Source organism: Labeo rohita, chromosome 19 (assembly GCF_022985175.1).
Source record: "Labeo rohita strain BAU-BD-2019 chromosome 19, IGBB_LRoh.1.0, whole genome shotgun sequence".
NCBI lineage: Eukaryota > Metazoa > Chordata > Actinopteri > Cypriniformes > Cyprinidae > Labeo > Labeo rohita.
The window spans coordinates 2,554,390-2,579,112 of record NC_066887.1 but is presented as its reverse complement, the minus strand read 5'-3'; the positions used below and the strand labels follow the sequence as shown (position 1 = coordinate 2,579,112).

Sequence of the window (24,723 nt, the reverse complement as noted above, 5' to 3'; positions counted from 1 at the left end):
CCACCGTGACACCGTGAGTCCCCATGAGTCTGTGTGTATTCAGGTTTAAATCCCCACCAGTATATATAAGCCAAACCAAGTTTATGCAAGCCAAATCTGTGCAGATTTAGCGCAAATACTAAACTTTGCATCGTGATATATTCAATTCAGCCTAATTGCACAGCATCTGCACACATCTAGCTTACTTGAACATACCTGTCATTAATGGCACACTGGTTAATACTCACACTGTGTCTACACCGGACACAAGCTGAGCGATGCCAAGCAACAGAATACTATAGAACCCATTATAATCAGAGATGCTGTGTCTACACTGGATGTGGCGTGAAATGGTAAATCCCGAAAAGTAAATTGATGCCTCGTTCTATTTATGACATACTAACACAAAATGATATGCAATGGTCACGTCCAGTGTAGACAGCCCAAGCTGTTGGTTTATTTCTTGTTTATTTTTCTGGCTAGTAGAATTTATGAATGGCAGGTAACTTAAAAACTTAGTATTCAAATTGGCTGGTTAATTTGGATCTCTGAGTACAACATTTCTGACTTAGTAAACTTGCTCAGTAGCTCACTCGGTACAGCATTGCACTTGTGATGTGAAGTGAAGTTTAATAAAACGGCATTGTCATTTCAACAAATGTGTTTTTCCTCACATTTGCTTTTGTCAACACTATTATGTGTTGGTGGTGCGATAGAGCATTTTACTGTTTAACATCACTCTCTGGACATTTAATTTCGGAACTGCTGTGATACATATAACAAACAACGTAATAAAACATTACTGCATTCAGGTTCATCTGTTTTTGGACATTTCACTTTGGACGTTTCATGATGCGTGCAAGCTGTAATGTAATATCATTTTGCAGAAATGTAGCCACAGACATGTTTTGTTTTTTTTTTCCAGGAAGAAAATAGTGAAGTGTTCAATAATGCCACTGACCAATCCAGACTGGATGTTCCAAAGAGACATGGAATAAAAAAGAGCTAAACACTGAACAATGCATAGAAACAACAAATGAAATAAAGCAGTGTAGCTACATTTATTAGTTCCTCCCATTGCAACTGTATCCACACAAGAAAAAAATCGTCAGTGCAGGCTATAATGAACAAAAATCATAGAAGAACCTCCACAGGTGGCATGAGCTCATGTTGTGCTGCATGGTGTTATACTTGGCTCAAGTCTGATGTCTGTCACACAGCCCTGGTGTTTTTCACACTTCTACCTATCAGAAATGCCATCTGTCATTCACAAAACTGAAGGCGTATCTATTCGCAGGCAGGTACAATTTACCATGCCAGTAATACCTGTAGGCAGATATATATTTTTTCTTTAAATCAAATCTGAATGCCACATGTTTTTCTCAGCATCAGTGTGTCATTTTCACCAGCAGCTCCAGTCTCTGCATGAGTGTTAGTTATAGGTGAAGGTCCTGCAGATTGTTGCAGAACTCCATATGTCCTCCCATTTTACCCAGCGCGGCTGTCTTTATAGTAGAAAACAATATGTAATGGATAAAAACAAATATCTAAAAAGACTCAGTGCCTCTATGGTGTAGCTTTCAGGTTCATTTGCTTTGCATAAAACTGAGTGACCGCTTACTTGACATTTCACTTTGAAAGTGTTTAACATGCAAGAAGCAATATAATATCATTTTGCAGAAATGTCGCCACACGTGCATTTTTCCATTGAGCCTGGGTAGCAAACAGTGAAGCATGCAATTCCACATTTCTCCATTATCCAGCATCAAATGGAGTTTTCTATCCCTTTCCATAATTGCCTTTGGTTTGCACACTGGGGGACTAAAGATAAACATATTGTGGCATGACTTTCAAATACCTTCTCTGTTTAGGGGAGTGTGTCTTATATGTGGCATTACATTGTGGCTATCACCTACAGTAATAGCAAATAGGTTTGCCACCATACCAAAATGTTACATTAAAACCAAAACCTTATCGTTTTTGTAGCATTTGGGCCAGTGAGACACACAATTGTTCATTAGATTGCCAAATAAATTATTCATTAGATTAACAAATAATTGTTAACCCCCTCACCCAATGCTCCACACTGGGTGCTGGGACGTCTCCAATGGCCCACTAGGCCCCTGGTTAATATGGCAAATAGGACACCTTTGCCAGACTTTATGACCTTTATGACCTAAAAGTATGTAGAGAGAATCTCCCCCTACTTCATTCTCTCTAAAACAGACACATACTGCTAGAACAAATGACTTCTTTCATTAGTTCTTAGACAAACCTTTCTATGAACACACGCATATCCTCAGGTCATTGTGTATATTATTACTGTTCTTGTATATTGTATTTTGTATTGCATACTGCTTTATGCATGTGTTATGATAGATCACTAATTAGTATAACCCCACATATACCATGTTTGGTCTCTTTGAATTTGTATTTTGATTATTTAAAAGATGGTCTATATATATGTTGATATCTATGCAACATATTAGTGTTCTTTAGTAGTTTTGCAACACCCAATCGAATTACATATGCAAAATACTATGCTCGCAAGTCCAAACCTTGAAACCTTGATTTTCATCTGAGACCGCATCCGGACACTCATCAACGACCAAGGCAACGCAAGTATAGTGCATTTAACTAAACAAAACAGAGGTTGAATATAAGCTGTAGCCCCAGTTGTAAAATGCTGCTGATGGTTTCACTCAAAGTTTAAAGGGTTACTCCATCCGAGAATGAAAATTTTGTCATTAATCACTCATTGTTCCAAACCCGTAAAAGCTTTGTTCGTCTTTGAAACACAATTATATAGATATTTTAGATTAAAACCGGGAGGCTTGTGACTGTCCCATTGACTGCCAAGTAAATAACACTATGAAGGCCCAGAAAAGTATGAAAGACATCATCAAAATAGTCCATCAGCCATCAGTGGTTCAATCTGAATTTTATTAAGCGACAAGAATACTAAAAAGATTTTATTCAACAATTTGTCCATTTTGGAGACTATCAGCTGGATGCAAACTGTGTACGCCATTCTGTATCAGTCGTGGCATCCAGAGGATACTCTCCAAAATGGCGCTAATTGTTGAATAAAATCGTTATTTACTTGGCAGTCAATGGGACAGTCACAAGCCTCCTGATTTTCTTAAATTGTGTTCCGAAGATGAACAAAGCTTTTACGGTTTGGAACGACATGGGGGTAAGTGATTAATGACAACATTTTCATTTTGTCAATCACGTTTACACACTGCCTCCAAAACTTTGTCCGTCATAAAAAAAAGTCTGATCAGGTTCGATTTTCTGCATTTTTCGCATCCGTAGCAAGCATTTTGAGAGTGTTTTGACAGATCGCAGCCAGCAGATTAGAGTTTCACTTATCCAAAGATGTTCTGAGGGCAGAAAGGAAAATGATTGGTTCACAGATTGACCCAATGAAATTACGGCAGAGGCGGGGCCTAGGCTTTTTGAAATGTGGAGGAAAAAGTTCGCAGACTTAGCACAGATACTTTGGAGACTTCGTGGGATTGGTTGCTGTTGTAAGGTAGGTGAATTTAGGGTATATTCTGTTACTGTTCAGAGATAAACTCCACTAAAAATATTTACTAAGATTTTCCAATGCTGTCCCGCTGTCTGTGGAGTTGATGTATACGTCAACAGAGTTCGTCGAAATCGTCACAACATTTAATCGATAAAAACTGTACATCTCCCGCCCTAGAGCTGATCTCAGAGCAGGATCACTGTATATACTCTAATCGCTGTTTTAATTTTAGTGCTTTACACGCTACTTTCACACCAGGAGTGCTCAGGTTCATATCGCTGTGTTGTTTTTAGTAAACTACATGTGCTCTAAGGCCAGGAGTACTCAACTTAATCTAGTTAACTGTTTTTTTTTTGAACAAACAACACGCTGTTCTCAGAGCAGGGGTACTTAACCTAATTTCATTGATATTTTTGGTAAACTACTCTGCTACCAGGGCAGGAGTACTCAGCGTAATTCATTTCATTGTTATTTTAGTGAACTACACGCTGCTCTCAGGGCAGGAGTACTCAAGGTAATTAATTTCGTTGTTATTTTAGTGAACTACACGCTGCTCTCAGGGCAGGAGTACTCAATGTAATTAATTTCGTTGTTATTTTAGTGAACTACACGCTGCTCCCAGGGCAGGAGTACTCAATGTAATTAATTTCATTGTTATTTTTAGTAAACTACTCTGCTCTCAGGGCAGGAGTACTCAATGTAATTAATTTCGTTGTTATTTTAGTGAACTACAGGCTGCTCTCAGGGCAGGAGTACTCAAGGTAATTTCATTGTTATTTTTAGAAAACTACTCTGCTGCTCTCAGGGCAGGAGTACTCAATGTAATTAATTTCGTTGTTATTTTAGTGAACTACAGGGCTGGGGCAGGAGTACTCAAGGTAATTAATTTCGTTGTTATTTTTAGTGAACTACATTGCTCTCAGGGCAGGAGTACTCAATGTAATTAATTTCGTTGTTATTTTAGTGAACTACACGCTGCTCTCAGGGCAGGAGTACTCAAGGTAATTTCATTGTTATTTTTAGTAAACTACTCTGCTCTCAGGGCAGGAGTACTCAAGGTAATTAATTTCGTTGTTATTTTAGTGAACTACAGGCTGCTCTCAGGGCAGGAGTACTCAACGTAATTAATTTGTTTGTTTTTTTAGTGAACTACATGCTGCTCTCAGGGCAGGAGTACTCAATGTAATTAATTTCGTTGTTATTTTAGTGAACTACAGGCTGCTCTCAGGGCAGGAGTACTCAATGTAATTAATTTCATTGTTTGTTTTAGTAAACTACGGGCTGCTCCCAGGGCAGGAGTACTCAATGTAATTAATTTCGTTGTTATTTTAGTGAACTACAGGCTGCTCTCAGGGCAGGAGTACTCAAGGTAATTAATTTCATTGTTTGTTTTAGTAAACTACCGGCTGCTCCCAGGGCAGGAGTACTCAATGTAATTAATTTCGTTGTTATTTTAGTGAACTACAGGCTGCTCTCAGGGCAGGAGTACTCAATGTAATTAATTTCGTTGTTATTTTAGTGAACTACAGGCTGCTCTCAGGGCAGGAGTACTCAATGTAATTAATTTCGTTGTTATTTTAGTGAACTACGCTGCTCTCAGGGCAGGAGTACTCAATGTAATTAATTTCGTTGTTATTTTAGTGAACTACACGCTGCTCTCAGGGCAGTAGTACTCAGTTGGTTCTGTATTACATTACCATTATATTTATAAAACAGTAGACAATTTCTGTATGATTGATTGATCTTTTATTTTATTCTTCAGCTACCTGGAGGAGTTGCAAAATCTGGACAAATCAAAGGAGCTAACACTGAAGATCTGATACTGCCGAGTCCAAAATGGTGCAAAAATGGAGATGTATGAAAAATGATGTAAGTTTGGATCCACCTAATAAAAGCACATAATAGCCAGATTCAGTCGGTAACTGTTAATCATGGGGACGCAAGCGATTTTCAACATTTACAGGGCCATCCAAATCCAGAATATTGGTGTTTTTCTCCCACCACCCTCGTAAAAATTCCCAGCAAAATTACATGCTGTTTTTTAGGCACCAAAGTTGTGTGGTCGAAGAAATCGATTCAAAATGAACAACAAAAATATTTAATAACTTCTCCAGCACAGCGGATAGGAGCTGTTAAGAACAAAAAGACAAGAAAAGTACTTAAACATTTTAAATTAGTCATTATTATGGCAGTATTATGTATGCAATAAAATTTTAAAATATAGGCCTACAATTACATACATAAAAATATTAACCAAGCAGCCTTGTCATTATAGTCCCTCATGTCCGCTGCATTCTCAAAACTTTGAAAATACCCAAAATATCAAAATCAACTGTGGCGGCAGATAATTTTCTTATTTAGTGCCCACACTCTGGAACAATCTACCCAACACTGTTCAGAAGGCAGACACACTCTGTCAGTTTAAATCTAGATTAAAGACCCATCTCTTTAACCCAGCCAACACAACACATTAACACATTTCTTTAATTCAAGTCCATTAAAGGATGGTTAGGCTGCATTAATTAGGTCAACCAGAACGGGGAATAATTTCCATAACACCTGATGTACTCATTGCATCGTAAGAAGAATGGCATCTACACTAATATTAGTCTGTTTCTTTCTTATTCCAAGGTCACCAGATGATGGATCAGCACCTAGAGACGACCTCTACATCCCTAAATGTCCTAAATGAGTCCTCTGCAATCTGACTTTGCTGCAACATGGAACTTTTGCATTATTGACACACTATTGTCCTATTAAAAACTGTAAAGTTGCTTTGACACAACCTGTTTTGTTAAAAAGCGCTGTATAAATAAATGTGATTGATTTACCTCATGTAAATAAGAGGTTGCATGCAACTTATTTCTGCTAATCTTCACATTTCTCATGACACCCTATCATTTTGAGAGATAAAATTTAAGAAAACCATTTCAGCTATAGTGGGTCTATTTTTGAACTTGAGATTCAAATAAACAACATATTTTTAAATTTATTCTTAATCCAAGCATGTGATATTTAATTTATAGCAGACAACTATGCAACAGGCCATATGAGCTGTGCATTCCTGGGTTCATATAATCACACTGTGAATAAATCAGATCCATGAGTTTTATCACTGAGGTGCCATGTACATAAATTTTTACATAGGTTCCTACTGTCTGAATAGGGCTTCTCTCACAGATTTCACTTGGTGATACATAAATGTGATTACAAAAGGTACCAGTCAGTTTTTGTGCAACCTCTTAATGTTCCTCCCATGGACTATTGCAGAGAAATTAAGACTTGTAATTTTAATTATAACTTGTGAGTTTTTTATTTATTTTTTAATAATCGTGTTGTTAATGTTGTATCATTCAATATCTGTTGTACAGATTGTTTAAGAACAAAATGAAAGAACTGAAAATAATGATTGAAAATAATCAGTTTACAGGTCCAATATTACAATAAAATAAGTTTAATTATGACTTCTTTGTTTTTATACAATTACAAATTACAATCAAATCCAGTGAATTAAATGCATTTATAAAACAAAGGAACGTTTCACAACAAAAAAGTTAAGCAAGTTATATCATTAAACTGCTGTAGTCTTAACTAGTGGATATCATCATTCCTAGAGGTTTTTAAGTTTTTTATTTTTTTATTTTTTTTTAGACATGAGTCAACAAATTTGAACAGGCTCCCTTTAAACCAAGCCCAAGGTCATAGGTTGCTTTGCCAAATATCTTCTCAAAACCGGTCTCTCAAAGTCTCCAGAAATGTTTGTAAGGTCTTCCTGCAATTGAAATTTTGAAAAATTGAAAATTTTGTTTCAATTTACACTGACAGTCATGATAATAGAAAGAAAGGGAAAAAAAAGAATTTTACTTTAAAGGCTTTAGTTTGGGATATTGAATCATGAACATCCTCATTTTCATATATTTTCTGGACCACTTTCTTTTGTGCAGGAAACTTCCATGCCAGGAACACTACATCACTGACCATCTCACTGCACAGCATCTGAAATACAGCAATGTAAACAAACAGAATTACTAGCAAAATCATAAGATTAAAGATAAACATCACTTACAACTCCCTCAAAATTGACAATTTCTTAAAGACGTGTAATACATCTTTAAACCCTGCCACTCCTAGAGCCTACTATACTCTGGCCTCAGCTACAACCACAATGATTGAGGGCAGATCAGAGTAGACGTTTGAGGGAGAGCTAATGAAGTCCATAGGCTGGAATTATGCAAACAAACCTAACAGGTAATTGGTAACAGGAAGTGAGACTGGAGTTTCTGACACTTAATATGGGCACTTCAAAAAAAAACAAGATTCTCAACTAAAACTAGATGAACTTACAAAGAAAGTCCAGAGATTCCCTTTCTCCAAGTATGGACCAGTGACGACTTCTGCATTTTCCAAGAAGTTTTTCTGCAAAGAGAAGAAAAACTACATGAAAGAGTCAACGACAGGCCTATAGTCATACAGAAATACGTTGACGTGCGTAGGACATAGTACATGACAAATAACAGTAATATGAACCTATCCAGTACTCCTGCCCTGAGAGCAGCGCATAGTTTAGTAAAAAATAACAATAATACGAACCTATTGAGTACTCCTGCCCTGAGAGCAGCGCATAATTCAGTTTAGTACTGTTATTTTTACTCCTGCCCTGAGAGCAGCGCATAGTTTAGTAAAAATAACAGTAATACGAACCTATTGAGTACTCCTGCCCTGAGAGCAGCGCATAATTCAGTTTAGTACTGTTATTTTTACTCCTGCCCTGAGAGCAGCACATAGTTTAGTAAAAATAACAGTAAACGTACTGTTATTTTTACTCCTGCCCTGAGAGCAGCGCATAGTTTAGTAAAAATAACAGTAAACGAACCTATTGAGTACTCCTGCCCCGAGAGCAGCCCATAATTCAGTTTAGTACTGTTTTTTTTACTGCCCTGAGAGCAGCGCATAATTCAGTTTAGTACTGTTATTTTTACTCCTGCCCTGAGAGCAGCGCATAGTTTAGTAAAAATAACAGTAATACGAACCTATTGAGTACTCCTGCCCTGAGAGCAGCGCATAATTCAGTTTAGTACTGTTATTTTTACTCCTGCCCTGAGAGCAGCGCATAGTTTAGTAAAAATAACAGTAATATAACCTATTGAGTACTCCTGCCCTGAGAGCAGCGCATAAGTAAAACTCCTGCCCTGAGAGCAGCGCATAAAAAATAACAGTAATACGAACCTATTGAGTACTCCTGCCCTGAGAGCAGCGCATAATTCAGTTTAGTACTGTTATTTTTACTCCTGCCCTGAGAGCAGCGCATAGTTTAGTAAAAATAACAGTAATACGAACCTATTGAGTACTCCTGCCCTGAGAGCAGCGCATAATTCAGTTTAGATACTGTTATTTTTACTCCTGCCCTGAGAGCAGCACATAGTTTAGTAAAAATAACAGTAATACGAACCTATTGAGTACTCCTGCCCTGAGAGCAGCGCATAATTCAGTTTAAATACTGTTATTTTTACTCCTGCCCTGAGAGCAGCGCATAGTTTAGTAAAAATAACAGTAATATTTTGAGTACTCCTGCCCTGAGAGCAGCGCATAGTTTAGTAAAAATAACAGTAATATTACTTAGTACTCCTGCCCTGAGAGCAGCGCATAGTTTAGTAAAAATAACAGTAATACAAACCTATTGAGTACTCCTGCCCTGAGAGCAGCGCATAATTCAGTTTAGTACTGTTATTTTTTACCCTGCCCTGAGCAGCAGCGCATAGTTTAGTAAAAATAACAGTAATACAACCTATTGAGTACTCCTGCCCTGAGAGCAGCGCATAATTCAGTTTAGTACTGTTATTTTTACTCCTGCCCTGAGAGCAGCGCATAGTTTAGTAAAAATAACAGTAATACGAACCTATTGAGTACTCCTGCCCTGAGAGCAGCGCATAATTCAGTTTAGTACTGTTATTTTTACTCCTGCCCTGAGAGCAGCGCATAGTTTAGTAAAAATAACAGTAATACAGACCTATTGAGTACTCCTGCCCTGAGAGCAGCGCATAATTCAGTTTAGTACTGTTATTTTTACTCCTGCCCTGAGAGCAGCGCATAGTTTAGTAAAAATAACAGTAATACAAACCTATTGAGTACTCCTGCCCTGAGAGCAGCGCATAATTCAGTTTAAATACTGTTATTTTTACTCCTGCCCTGAGAGCAGCGCATAGTTTAGTTTAAATAACAGTAATATTTTTACTCCTGCCCTGAGAGCAGCAGTAATACTATAGTTTAGTAAAAATAACAGTAATACGAACCTATTGAGTACTCCTGCCCTGAGAGCAGCGCATAATTCAGTTTAGTACTGTTATTTTTACTCCTGCCCTGAGAGCAGCGCATAGTTTAGTAAAAATAACAGTAATACGAACCTATTGAGTACTCCTGCCCTAGCAGCATATAATTCAGTTTAGTACTGTTATTTTTACTCCTGCCCTGAGAGCAGCACATAGTTTAGTAAAAATAACAGTAATACGAACCTATTGAGTACTCCTGCCCTGAGAGCAGCGCATAATTCAGTTTAGTACTGTTATTTTTACTCCTGCCCTGAGAGCAGCGCATAGTTTAGTAAAAATAACAGTAATACCTGAACCTATTGAGTACTCCTGCCCTGAGAGCAGCGCATAAAAATAACAGTTTAATACTGTTATTTTTACTCCTGCCCTGAGAGCAGCACATAGTTTAGTAAAAATAACAGTAATACTGACCTATTTTTACTCCTGCCCTGAGAGCAGCACTAGTTTAAAAAATAACAAAAATAACAATACAACCTATTGAGTACTCCTGCCCTGAGAGCAGCGCATAATTCAGTTTAGTACTGTTATTTTTACTCCTGCCCTGAGAGCAGCACATAGTTTAGTAAAAATAACAGTAATACAAACCTATTGAGTACTCCTGCCCTGAGAGCAGCGCATAATTCAGTTTAGTACTGTTATTTTTACTCCTGCCCTGAGAGCAGCGCATAGTTTAGTAAAAATAACAGTATACAAACCTATTGAGTACTCCTGCCCTGAGACCTATTTAGTAAAAATAACAGTAATACCCTGCTCCTGCCCTGAGAGCAGCGCATAGTTTAGTAAAAATAACAGTACTGTTATTTTTTACTCCTGCCCTGAGAGCAGTGCATAGTTTAGTAAAAATAACAGGAATACAAACCTATGGAGTACTCCTGGCCCAAGAGCAAGGCATAGTTTAGTAAAAAATAACAGTAATACGAACCTATTGAATACTCCTGCCCAAGAGCAGCGCATAATTCAGTTTAGTACTGTTATTTTTACTCCTGCCCTGAGAGCAGCGCATAGTTTAGTAAAAATAACAGTAATATGAACCTATTGAGTACTCCTGCCCTGAGAGCAGCGCATAGTTTAGTAAAAATAACAGGAATACAAACCTATGGAGTACTCCTGGCCCAAGAGCAAGGCATAGTTTAGTAAAAAATAACAGTAATACGAACCTATTGAATACTCCTGCCCGGAGAGCAGCGCATAATTCAGTTTAGTACTGTTATTTTTACTCCTGCCCTGAGAGCAGCGCTAATGTTAATACTAGCGCTAACTGACTAATTAAATCTCACGGAGATTTGAACGAGTTCTGTTGTCGCTCATATCGGTATCACAGACAGCGCGGTAGTATTGTAAAAGCATGTTTTACTCAATCTACCCCATAAGCAGCTTTGGTGCGATCGACTGATAAAGCAGTTGAATGAAAATGCATAGGATATGATATGTAGTCATGATTATTTGTTCTGTGCGTCTTTGCCGGCTAATTATCTCAGTAAACGTTAGAGTTATGTTGATTTATTATTTTTTTTTAAATAAAATACATGGTAAATTCACTTACCTTGCAGCAAATGCCTCCCACGAAGCATTAATAACGTTTCTGTCTGAAGTGTTCCCTCCACACGTCCAAATTTCCTGACCCCGCCTCTGCTTCAATTTCATTGGTTAAATCTATAAACCAATCATTTTCCTTTCTGCCCTCAGATAAGTGCTCAGGTAGCCACCATACAAGCAAACACCAAAATCCAGAATTGCGTCTGACAAGTTTATCCACTTTGTCTCACAGCACAAAGCACAGTAAAGGTCCTGAGTTCACAGAAATTAGTGGTCTTCTTTATATTATGTGGCTCCTGTAACGTTAGCAAAGCATCAAAGTCTACTGACGTCCTAAAGTAAACTTTGAATCGCCTAGGATATTCCCGCAGCCCCATAAGGAGGTGGACACAAAAAGTATTCTCTCCTTCCTCTCTATATCTTATAATTGGATGGACCCAATATGTCCTTTCTTTTTCTCTTTTAAGAAGAGCGTGAACAACAAAATTATCCTCACTGCTTGAAGATTCCATTGTGTATTGTTTTGCGAATTTTTTTCACAATGGATGAATTAATACGCATCAGACTCAGTCTGCAAGGTTTCTGTGTGTGATGAATTTTTAGAATGACGAATATGAAAAAGACGAATATGAAAAAAACGCATATGAAAATTTCGGGCTTCAGTGTGCAATGACCTTTAGAGTTGATATGAAATTATACTGAATGTTCACTGGACAAACAGATTAGTTGATGGGAATTTAATTCTGCTACAGTTACTACCGGCAGCTGGTATAAAAAAATTTAATTAATCATAATTAATTGTAATTATTTATATGCATTCCCTTTTGAGCTAATTTGCTACATTTTCATAATCCTCAGTATCACAGCAAATTATATAAACGTTGCTCAAATATATGGTATATAGCATATCTTAACTGGATGAATCGTTCGAGCTACCAGTCGTCTACTTACTTTCTTGCATTGTAGTTATCATGGCATGTGACAAAGCCAACATGGCAGATGTAGCACATCCAGATTTCATTCATACTGCACACATGCATACTATTAAAAATCAGTTCCTGACCAAATCTAGTGTGCGTTTTTTTTAAGGTGTTTTAAGCTGTTTACAGGATAAATTCTGCCTGTCATGTTCGTGAGCGCTCAACCTGAATTACTCAAAGTGTTGTAATGCACAGACTAATTACAAAGTATGTAAACAACTCAGCCACTTAGATATCACCGCTTTCTGTTATTTCCAATCAAACTTGAACTAATGTTGGGTGAGGGTTTTAAGTGAGCACTCAGCTTGCTGAAATTAAAGATAAATCTCTGTACCTATCAGGACACCTGCAGTGTTTACCAAGGTTTGATGATCCAAAAAGAAAAAGTAAATTAAAAAGAATTAGCTGAACTGCAGCTCACTTCATGTTTTAAAATACATGTAATAATGCGTAAAAATATTTATATTTTGTTTTAATAAAAGTAAGCTGAAATTCAATTTCACAATTCTGTTACAGCAATGTGTAAAATACTAATTTATTTCTATATAGTGTTACAAATATTATTACGTTTAGTTTACCTGGGAAATGTTTTAAGTGGAGTATCAATTTACATTGGATTAAAAAAAAAAAAAAAGAGGTAAGAGTGAAAACTTTGAACTTTACTCATTTCAGAAAGTCCACTACAGAGGTATCCACTAAGACAAGCAGAACTGAACTGCAAAATGACTTAGCTCATTCCCTCGACCCTCAAGCCCTCTTAGTGCTGCTGCATGCTCCATTAAGTGCTTTTGCTCCCAAGGTCCACACAGTCCCTGCTGGTCTATTATGTGACAGCATTAGGACTGCTACATTTATAGCATCAGTACACAAACGTCAAATAGCTGATTTGACATCATGTGTTGAAAATGGTTTTTGCTCTAGGATCATTTGCGATAAAGCATATAACATTGCATGTTGGAACCGGTGTATATTGCATCTAAAAGGCAGAATAACTCTTTTGATTGCACATTGATATACACAGACAGTGTATACTTTGGTGTTACATTTTAAGTACATGTATATTTTTTTAAGAACCTAAAGGCTCTAAAAAGGCTTTTTACCCCATATACTATCCTTTCACATACAGAACAGTTAATAAAAAATAGTTGATTTAACCACACTACAGAAGATTTTATGGATTAAGTACCATAACTGTATGTTAAAAAAGAATAATAACTAGATATGTAAATTTTGGTGCTTGCCATGGCAGAACTCAGCACTAGGCATTAACCTAATTGTGCTAACATCATTTTAACAATATGCTGATCATATTAGCATGATGCTAGCAACATATTAACAAGACAAGCATGTTGTTAACATGAAGTTAACACAGTTAGCATGTTGCTAACATGTTTTCAAGATGTTAACATGATTAGCATGATACTAGCAACATCCTAACATGATTAGGGTCAGGGATGGATCAGTAGACAGATGCAATTGTAGGTATGATCTCTTTATTGAGAATAAAGCAATCCAAAATAGTCCAAATCCAAAGGACATAATCCAACACAGCAGGCAGTAGTCAGGCAATAGATGAACAGGAAGCTGAGAGCAATAATCCAAAGATCTTAGTCCAAAAAACATCAGGAGAACATAGAACACAACGTATCCAAAAGGCATAGACAAGTTACAACACCAGGTAAAGAGTTGGTACCTCACAAGCATATGGAATTGAGAGTCTCTTTATATGGGGTGTCTAATCAGTGTGAATTGCTTGCATGTGCATCTAATCAGAAGTCAGGTGATTTAGAGCACTCCCAAGTATTCTGGGATATGGAGTCCTGGTGGGCATATTTGAAGTCTGAGGTGCTTGCTGTGAATTGTAGTTCACTGACCTGACAATTAGCATGTTGTTAACATGATTATATGATACTAGCATGTTTTCAAGAAGATGCTAAATGATTAGCATGATGCGAGCAACACATGGTGTTCCAGTTTTAACGCCATGGTAAAAATTTGAACAAAACATGCTAACTGTTCTGTCTTTGGCTGCATAGACAAGCACAAAACTATTTGGAGTCCCAGCCTCAGAGGAGACAAGAGAGCAGTGGATTTATTGATTTATTTACTGAATATTACACTGCTGTCATACAGATCTAACATAAACATACAATTTCTTTCCCAGCTGTTTACTTTCAGCTAATTTTTGTAACTCCTGTGTGTTTTTAACAAACTTGTGTGTATTTGACAGTTTAAGCGCAATTAGTTTAGTACTCACAATCTCACATGACGTGTGACAGCCGTTTTGCTTGTGCTTTGGATGTGTGTTTTTTTTTTTTTTTTTTTTTTTTTTTGGTCAGAGTATCTGATGTACAAACTGTTAAGGCACAGCTCTATTATGGAAAACAGTTTGGGTAGCAGCAGCTCATTTGCATTTAAAGAGACATGCAAGAAAACAGCGTGTTCCTACTTCCACTCAAAATAGGCATTTTCAAAATGATAAGAAGTAATCTGTGGGGTATTTTGAAATGAAACTTCACACCCAGACGCATTCTGGGGACACCTAAGACTACATATTTACATATTGTAAAAAGGGGCATAATAGGTCTCCATTAAGGTTGATGCTTAACTCTGCAGGACAGCAGCTCTCTACCCCTGTCCTAACATGATCCACGTGTTGTTAACATGAATATAACACAATTAACTTTTTAACAACATGCTAATATGGTTACTATTATGCTAATATAGTTTACATATCATTAGCATGATGCTAGCATGCTATTAGCTTATAAAGTCATAGCATACCTCTCCCCAATAAGCCACACTTGTTAATGGGTCTATGGCTAACAGTGTGGGACGAGTTAATAGCAGAAGTTTGTACGGAAGAAGAAGAAGAATCAACAAGTGAGATTAGTAATAGTAATAGTGATAGTCATTAAAAAAAAAATATGTCTTTTTGGCCCAATTCACTATGATAAACCTATAATGTTAATTTAAATCTTGATCTGTTGTGTCAGATTTCATGGAAAATATTTTTTGTTGATTTGGAACTCAAACTTGGAATTTAAGGGAATTAAAGGGAATTGATAGGCAATTTGGGGTTATTTATACAAAGTGTATCATACACAAACATAAATATAAAAAGTCTGGGGCATGTGGCATTGTTCTGTAGAATAAGATTAGGGGGGAAAAAATGGAAAAATGCAGTGCCATGCACTGATTGGAGTATTCTGGAATGGAATAAATACTTTACAGCTGATGCTGGACAAATCAATAGAAGTAGACAAAATGAATAGAGGAACATTTCTTAATCAGCTTGCTAAATCAAACTATAACCATGTTCTTCTGATAACACAAAACTGGCTAGCTGAAGAAATGGCATAAGCTAGCTAGAACCATCATAGCTAGCCTCATAATTGTCAGTGAACTTAGCTATCTTATTTAGCATACCTGCTAGCTACTGTATAAACCCATTAGATTTAGTGTTTGCTAGTTAAACTTTAACACCATAGATCAAATATATTTACCCCCGTAATATCATCAATCTTACCTACTGCTCATATGGAATAGTATGACCGCAATAGTCCTGCTAGTGTGCAGATTCTAGAAATTATCTGTGCAGGGTAGAAATTCAACTGAATTTGCATTAAATCTCTGTAAATCCCATAAAATGTCTATCAGATTCACACAAACTTACACAAACTGCCCATCATCTGCAATTTCTGAAACATTTTCTCTCTCAGTTCAGCTGTAGTGGAATCACATGTACAGGATAGTGGGATATCATGGAGCAGCTAAGTATACATCTAAATTGAAATCAAAAATTCATCAGATTATTGGTGCCTTCCATTTTGGGGCTATGTGTGAGCTGAGCACACAGGATAGAAAAATCTGGTTGTGTGAGCACAGCTTGGATGTACTATGCTGATGATGAAATTTACCATGTGAAAAAAAATGTGTATGCGTAAATACCAAAGTATACTTTGGACATAAGAAGTAGCTTGGCATACATATTCTTTCAATACTGATTTAGTCCTTGAACCTGATTAGTTTGATTGTTAAAATCAGGCCTTTTTTTTAATGGAGAGGCTGATTGCACAGCTTTCATTTCTTCACACATTCAGAACAGTTCAGTACCATGCATGTCTGTAAGTACAGGTGATCATAAGGATTTGAATGCACATTTGCGTCAGCTGTGAGACATTATCTTCATCGCATTTAGGGACCTGTTATCAGGCACTGTAAATGTCACAGAGATTGTATTGTAAGAATGTTACACTACTGCTGCCTACATACAATGTATGACCAATATCTCAACTAAGCTGAACCTTATTGTGAAATGTTATTGTGAAATCAAAATCTGATGTTAAAGTGAGTTAATAGTTCTTTTCTGATTAGTAATGACTGATTAGTATAGCAGCATTGCCTAGTATCTGCAAGTCAAGGTCATCGTTAATGAACACTTGCAGGTTATTTATTCAAACCAAGGAGCAATGTGATTTTGACAAAACACAAACAGAAATGCAAACCTGGAGAAGTATATGACGAGTAAATTTAATGGATTGTTCCCCCAAAAATTAAAATTTGCTGCAAATTATAGATGAATTTGTTTCATCAGATCAGATTTTGAGAAATGTAGTATTATATCACTTGCTCACCAATGAAACCTCTGCAGTGAGTGGGTGCCATCAGAATGAGAGTCCAAACAGCTGATAAAAACATCACAATAATCCACACCACTCCAGTGCATAAATTAATTAGTCTTGAAAACTGCATTTCCCATAATCCTCTCCCAAGGAACTGATTACAGACTCACCTGTTTCCAATCAGGAGGACTATTTAAGCTCCACTCTCTCACACTCTGATTGTGAAGTATTGTTTAGCATTGTGGACATTACTGAGTGTTTCCTTTGTTTTCGTTGTTTCCCTTGCCTTGTCTGTGATTTGATCCTGGATGGTATCCTTGCATTTTTGTAAATGTTTGCTGCCTGCCCTGGCCATTTTCTTAATATATCTTTTGTCACACCTTGTATGTTATTGTTTGCTGATGTTAAACCTTGCCTGTTTTGACTTCTGTTTGCTCTGTTTAATACACAAACAAACAAACCTTAAAACAAACCTTTTCGAAGCTTCAAATCAATTGAACCAGTTGCTTCGCAAAATGATTCACTGGTTCGAAGCGCTTGAAACGCCACACGCTGGTGACGCCTGCTGGTCAAAAGTGTGTATATTCAACAAAAACTCAAGCTAAAACATGCCTAAAAACAGCTTTTTAAAGATATTGAGATAACATTATATATTAAGTCTCTGTATACTCTGTTGCTTTTAAAATATTGTATTTTAATTTGCAGGGCTTGTTTTGTTTGTTTTATGGAGAGCTGGTATATAGAGCAGAGCTGAAGATCTTTGCCGAAACCAACGTAACCCGACAGGACCCGACGGGTTCAGGCTTAATTTATATAATTTTACACGGGCTCGGGCCTGCGCTCTGGCTTTCACGGTAAATGTGATGCGTTACGATTAGCACGAGAAAGATACGAAATGGATGCTGAGGAGGTGAAACAGAGGGTTGTCTCTGGCGATTACGTTTTGGTTGCACCAGCAACTAAAGCAAAGTCTGAGGTGTGGAAAAGTTTTGACCATGTGCATAATGAGAATAATGAGCCAGTAGTGCAGCTGGAAGCACCATCAGTGAATACAGGACTGCACTGAAGCCATCTACAGTGGATTCACTAATTTTCCTCCACAAAAACATGTAGCCTAATCCCACGGAGCCTTCATCTTAATTTCATTATTGCCAAATACCCATCTTAATTTAGAATTTATCTTAATTTAATTTGTTAAGATTCATCTTTATTGGCGTGTTGAGTAGGATGTATGCCTAGGCCTATTTAGAGTGTTCCAACTTCCAAGTGGCCTATAGCCTATGTTAGTCATGAATAACTTATGTTAAAACATGTATAAATGACTGATTCTTGACAAAAGGCAAAAGAGCTGTGTGCTTGCACACATTTGAATAATGTCGGGCTGTAAACAGGTTCGGTCTTTTAAAAAGCTGTCAATCAAAATGTACTTGTCGGGCTCGGGCCGAATTCTGTTGGGCTCGGGCCCTGTCAGGCCTAACTTTTAAAGGGGTCATCGGATGCTAAGTTCACTTTTACATGTTGTTTGAACATTAATGTGTGGTGGCAGTGTATGTACAAATCTACCCTAAAATGATAAAAATCCATGCAGTGGTTTTAAATTAATCTGTAAGAATAATATCCCCTTTTTCAAATCGAGCCGTTCTCAGATGCCTGTCGGCGTCACACCGACAGAGGCCGCTCCCACGATAGTTGATTGACATGAGTGTCTTACCTCAGATCAGTTGTAACAGTCCGCCCTCTTTGTTTCGATGCCGGAGCAGGGATGTAAGTTAGACAAGAATATCTCCAATTGAGCGATTGAGGTGTTGTGTTGCTGGATGTAATAATGAACATAGTGGTCGTCATTTACTCCCGACATCTGAGCCGCTGAGAAAGCAGTAGGTTACGTTTGTTTGTGAAGGGAATGCACCTCCCGATCTACATATATCCGTCTATGTTCGTGTGAATCATTCGTGATCCAGCTTCACTTACAGCAGAAATGAGTATAAGGGTTTTTTTTATGAATCTTTGCGATCGCCTTTCCTAATAATGTGCTACTTAGCAAGTTTAGCGGCTAAATGCGGCTAAAGTAAACATGCTCGTCACTCCACAGAGAGAAGAGAGGGGCGGGGCGAGCAGAGCTCATTTGCATTTAAAGCAGCCACAACCAGAATGAGATGATTTTTTGCAGAGCTTATTTTGGCAAGGTAAAAAGGGTGTTGTTTTACACAACCGTTAAGAATGTTTAACCAAAGTATATTATAGACTTTTCATTAAGACCCTGAAGAATCATATCAACTTGTGGAAAATGGGCATCTGATGACCCCTTTAAGGCAATTACAGCTCTAATATAGAGGCCGGTACGAGACTTATAACTGCTTCTCATCCTTTTAATTACACAAATGTCTCGTTAAAAATGTCTACAAATTGATGAAACTGATCCAAGATCAGGTAAAAATCATAGAGCTGTTCTAAACTCAATGAACTTGCATAATTCACGGGTTTACAGAGATCATCCCCCCCCTCATGGATATCCTCACTCCAGGTCACTCTAGAATATCAGTTCAATTACTGGACTGATGTTCTGTTGTATGAGAATGTATTGCTCCTCATTCAAGTGGCTTCTTCATCCCTGGCCACATGACACACGTTAGACTGTTAAACCTCTATGTAATCCACAGACACACTCCTCTTCACTGGTGTGCTCTCTTGAGGAACAGCGTACAGGTCTGCAGTGCTGGGAAGACTAGGCTTCACCATGGTAACTAAGAGTACTGAGGAAGACCTGTGCACTGTAAGATAAAGAGAGTGACATGATGAGTATATTAAAATGTTGTTTTGCATAATAAAACAAACAGAGCATTAATGTGTGCGCTCGATTGAGGCAAGAACCCTAGTGGGAATCTTGATCATTTAGAATTCAATAGACACCATTAAATGATGTTTTCAGAATAGTTTAACCAAAAATAAATATTTCCTAACATTAATGTGATTCCAAACCCATATGCTTAGGTGCTTTCATTTCTTTAGCACCATAAAATGGTTTGTGCAGCCCTATTTTATGTGTGTGTGTGTGTGTGTGTGTGTGTGTGTGTGAATACTTTAATTTTACATTTCTATGATTTCACTAATTATTAGCTTTTCTCAAAAACTCCTTGAAGCCCCATCGCAAACACTCAGATTGATGACAGAATATTTTCACCATCTATTTTAAATAAGACAAAAAATGTGTTTGGGATGTAAATAATAAAGTGATTACATAAGCATTATTTATTTCAAATAAAACAGATCAGTAATTCTATCCATAAAGTACTTCATGATAAGATTAATAAATCAAATAAAACATGAATCTCAATTTTTTTTCCCTTTATTTGACCAGGAGGTTCATCTGAGATAAAAAATAAATAAATAAATAAATCTTTTTTACAACAAACATCTGGCAATTGTAGCACAGTTATACTATAAACCTAATTAATAATCATGTGCAGTAATATTTTATCGTCCAAAGCTGAAGAGACAACTGAAGAGAAAAGAGCCAAATGGAAACAAGAAACATGAAAGCAGCTCCTGACGACCAGGTTTTTTAACTTAGCCGTGTTCACACTGCTGGATCCACAGCAGGTCTCTTATCAGAAAGCAGCAGGATGCATCATTCATGAGGGTTACGCAGCTGCGGAAGACACAAGGGAGAAAGAGAGAATAAAAGGAAAGAAATGTTGAGCTGCTGTATAACAGGGATAAGGAGACCAAAACAAAACATGCCACACTCAGAAACTGGCACATGCATGTGCGTATCAGACCAAATATGAAAGACAGCAAGACTAAGGAATGCATCCTCAAAGACATCCAGCGGGTAGTTTGGCTGAAAGCGAACTTATCTCTCAGGAGAAAGACAGGCCCATATTCATGAAAAATTTCTGTTCTCATGAGTGAGAACCTGCTATGATTAATGCATAGTCATACTTATGTGCTCACACTGCCAAATTCCCTAAAGAACACCTTCCCATGTAAACTAGATTGTAGTATAAGACATTTCATAAATATTTAGATTAATTCATCAAATAAAAACACTATTATTCATGCCTACGTGTCAAAAAGTAAACTCCGTGACAAGGAATTTCCCTACTATCTGAGTAATTCAAGCTTGAAATGCCACCTTTCATGTTTTGGCGAGCTCAAAGTCAACGCCGCTCCAAACCTCGCCAACCACAGAGCAGCAGAGAATGAATGAATAATAAGATGTTCACACAGCACACGCGCCTACATTAGAAAGCAGCTGGATGCAGCGTAACTGAGTGGAACAGAGCGCAAGAATCTCACGGCACATTTTACAAAGTTACCTGACTCACCAGCTCATGTTTGATGAAACTAAAATGCCACCTTATTTGATTTGGCCATGAGCATACATGAATGATTTGAGTTGAAAGAGAATAAGCACTGAAATTTGGCTCTGTTTATCATGAAAAGTGACTTTATCACCTCAGAACCCTTACACACAAAAAATATATTTTCTTATATATTATAATATTTATTGTATATTGAAAATATGCTGAATAATATATTGTGTTAATATATCCAATATATTGAATAATACATAAGGAACTGACGCTTTTCATATACTGAAAAATGTGACAATATTGTCACTTATATATCATAACGTATGTCATTTTATATTCAGTAATATGCATCATAATATATAAATGTACAGGTAATAAAATTTGGAGTGTCTATTTACACTAAGTGCAAATAGCCTTGTTGGCAGAGGCTATTTACATTAACTCCACCCAACGACGGGTGACTGAACTAGTCAGCACTACAAAAGACAATTGTTAGTCAACAGCTCCAGTCGCATGCCGTAGTCTTTTTGACGCAATCGACCAGAGTTCAAATCCGCCTTTTGACAAACTTTTTTTCTCCCTTTTTAAATGTCATATCATGTCGGAAAAGCATTTATTTAAAAAAAAATGAAGGAAATAATCGATTAGTTGAGAAAAAAGTATTGGGGAGGGTTAGGGTAGGTGTAGGGAGGGCTTTATTGTCCCAATAAGGTGGCGTCTATTTAATAATTTGAATTAAAATTATAAGTTATAAATGTACTACAGTAGTGAGGTGCAGATAATTGCCACTATTTGCAATAAGAAGTATAAATTGCAGAAAATTCTGTTATTTTACCATAGTGTAAATAGAATCCATTGCTATTTTCACTTAGTGTAAATAGCATTTAATTGCTTAGTGCAATTAACACTTAAGAAAATTTTGTCTTATATGTACCATGCAAGTGAGGTTAGCAAAAAAAACATAAACTGTTTACATATTACACCCAAAAATTCCTCATACAGTGGACTACCAGTAAAACTGATACAAATTTGGGACCAAAAGTCATTCAGAGGCTTTGACCTGAACGTGCTTTGCTTGTGTTTTTTCTTTAATTGCTAGTGTGACCTTTTCACATATCTGTATGTGGCCTTTTTACTTTTGAGTTTAACAAGATAATTATCCAAAAAATGTTTAATATTCATTGTGTAAATGTGTAAACACAAAATCTTTCTTACACATTTCTTATATATCAGATGTGTTAGGATTTATGTTAACACAAGTATTAGCTCTTGAAATAATATATATATAAGTTGTTTTTGTCTTCATTGCTATATATGACCCTGGACCACAAAATTCAATTCAATTCAATTCAAATTTATTTGTATAGCGCTTTTCACGATACATATCGTTGCAAAGCAGCTTTACACCAAATTGACATTTTTACAATATATGTAGTAGTAGCTTGATGCACATATGGCAGAGATGTGTGGTAAAGATCAATTAATGACGTAATCAAACAGACAAAGAACACTATAAATTAGTAGCAGAATTCGGTAGTGCTGTATGTTTTCAGGGTTGGCATCATCTGAAGTCCTCTGTGGGGTTGGCATCATCTCTTCTTAAGTGTTCTGGATCCACACTGGAGCTTGTGAATTCCTAGTTACCATGGGATGTCAATCCCATGGCAAAAACAGAGAACAAATAGGAACATAATTAGCGTAGCTGCTGTTCAAACTAAGAAAAGGAAGGTTTGTTAAACCAGAGCTAAAAGATTAATAATGAACATTTGATCAGATATAGCTGCAGGAAAAGTTTGAGATGCATTATTTGAATGCTTGGCTAAAAAGATGTGTCTTTAATCTAGATTTAAACAGAGACAGTGTGTCTGAACCCCGAACGTTATCAGGAAGGCTGTTCCAGAGTTTGGGTGCCAAATGTGAAAAAGCTCTACCTCCTTTAGTGGACTTTGCTATCCTAGGTACTACCAACAGTCCAGAGTTTTGCGACCTTAGGGAGCGTGATGGATTGTAGCGTGGTAGAATACTAGTTAGGTACGCAGGAGCTAAACCGTTAAGTGCCTTATAGGTAAGTAGTGCTATTTTGTAGCTGATGCGGAACCTAATAGGTAGCCAGTGCAGAGACTTTAAGATTGGGGTAATATGATCATACTTTCTTGACCTGGTAAGGACTCTAGCAGCTGCATTTTGGACTATCTGTAGCTTGTTTATTGAAGATGCAGGACAACCACCTAGTAGTGCATTACAATAGTCCAGTCTAGAGGTCATGAATGCGTGAACTAGCTTTTCTGCATCAGAAACAGGTAACATGTTTCGCTTGGCAATGTTTCTAAGATGGAAGAATGCTGTTTTTGTAACATGAGAAATATGATTTTCAAAAGACAAGTTGCTGTCTAATATAACACCCAGGCTTTTGACTGTAGTGGAAGTAACAGTACATCCGTCTAGTTGTAAATTGTAAGTCAAAAGATTTTGTGTATTGTTTTTAGGTCCAATAAGTAATATTTCTGTCTTATCTGAATTTAATAGCAGAAAATTGTTGGTCATCCAATCTTTTACATTTTTAACACACTCTGTTAACTTCGATAATTCAGAAGTTTCATCTGGTCTTGTTGAGATATATAGTTGAGTATCATCAGCATAACAATGGAAACTAATCCCGTGTTTTCTAATAATATTACCAAGGGGCAGCAAGTATATTGAAAATAGTAGAGGACCTAGAACAGATCCTTGTGGCACTCCATACTTTACTGGTGATAACTGAGATGACTCCCCATTTAAATAAACAAAGTGGTAGCGATCAGACAGGTAGGATCTAAACCATCTTAAAGCCTGCCCTTGGATACCTGCATAATCATTCATAAGTGTGTGTGTGTGTGTGTGTGTGTGTGTGTGTGTTTTGTTTTTTTTTTGTTTTTTTCTGAAATCTGAATAAATGAGTTGTCCACTGATGTGTGGTTTGTTAAGATAGGACATTATTTGACTGAGATACAACTATTTAAAAATCTGAGAAAACTATTGAGAAAATAGCCTTTAAAGTTGTCCAAATGAAGTTCTTAGCAATGCATAATACTAAACAAAATTTACAAAACATATACAGAACATCTTTATTTAATATCCTAATGATTTTTGGCATAAAAGAAAAAAACGATAATTTTGACCTATACAGTGTATTGTTGATTATTTCTACAAATATACCTGTGCTAATTAGGACTGGTTTTGTGGTCCAGGGTCACATATGTGTATATGTATATATATATATATATATATACCGATATAAAGCCATACATGGTCCACGAATATATTGCAGTATATTGAAAAAGATAAGCACTAGTATCCCATATATGGAAATATGGTGGTATTTCCAATATATTTCCATATATTTTTGTTTCATAAAGGAAGGCTTGCATTAACCCACTAGAGTTTCAT

At 36.8% G+C, this 24,723-nt stretch overlaps 2 long non-coding RNA genes across 3 annotated transcripts; one reads left to right on the top strand and one right to left on the bottom strand.

Annotated features, from left to right (window-relative positions):
• Positions 1-3,349: 3,349 nt before the first annotated feature.
• LOC127181731 (uncharacterized) lies at positions 3,350-6,381 on the top strand. 2 transcript variants are annotated; one of them, XR_007829804.1, is made up of 3 exons: positions 3,350-3,517; positions 5,277-5,383; positions 6,146-6,381. It is a non-coding gene; the product is annotated as an uncharacterized LOC127181731 (long non-coding RNA). The 2 variants fall into 2 exon arrangements; XR_007829805.1 differs by lacking the exon at positions 3,350-3,517 and adding an exon at positions 4,454-4,515.
• Positions 6,382-6,564: 183 nt separating this feature from the next.
• On the bottom strand, positions 6,565-11,519 carry LOC127181730 (uncharacterized). The gene is made up of 4 exons (XR_007829803.1): positions 11,384-11,519; positions 7,859-7,930; positions 7,379-7,510; positions 6,565-7,286 (listed from the first exon to the last, which is right to left on the bottom strand). It is a non-coding gene; the product is annotated as an uncharacterized LOC127181730 (long non-coding RNA).
• Positions 11,520-24,723: the final 13,204 nt, after the last annotated feature.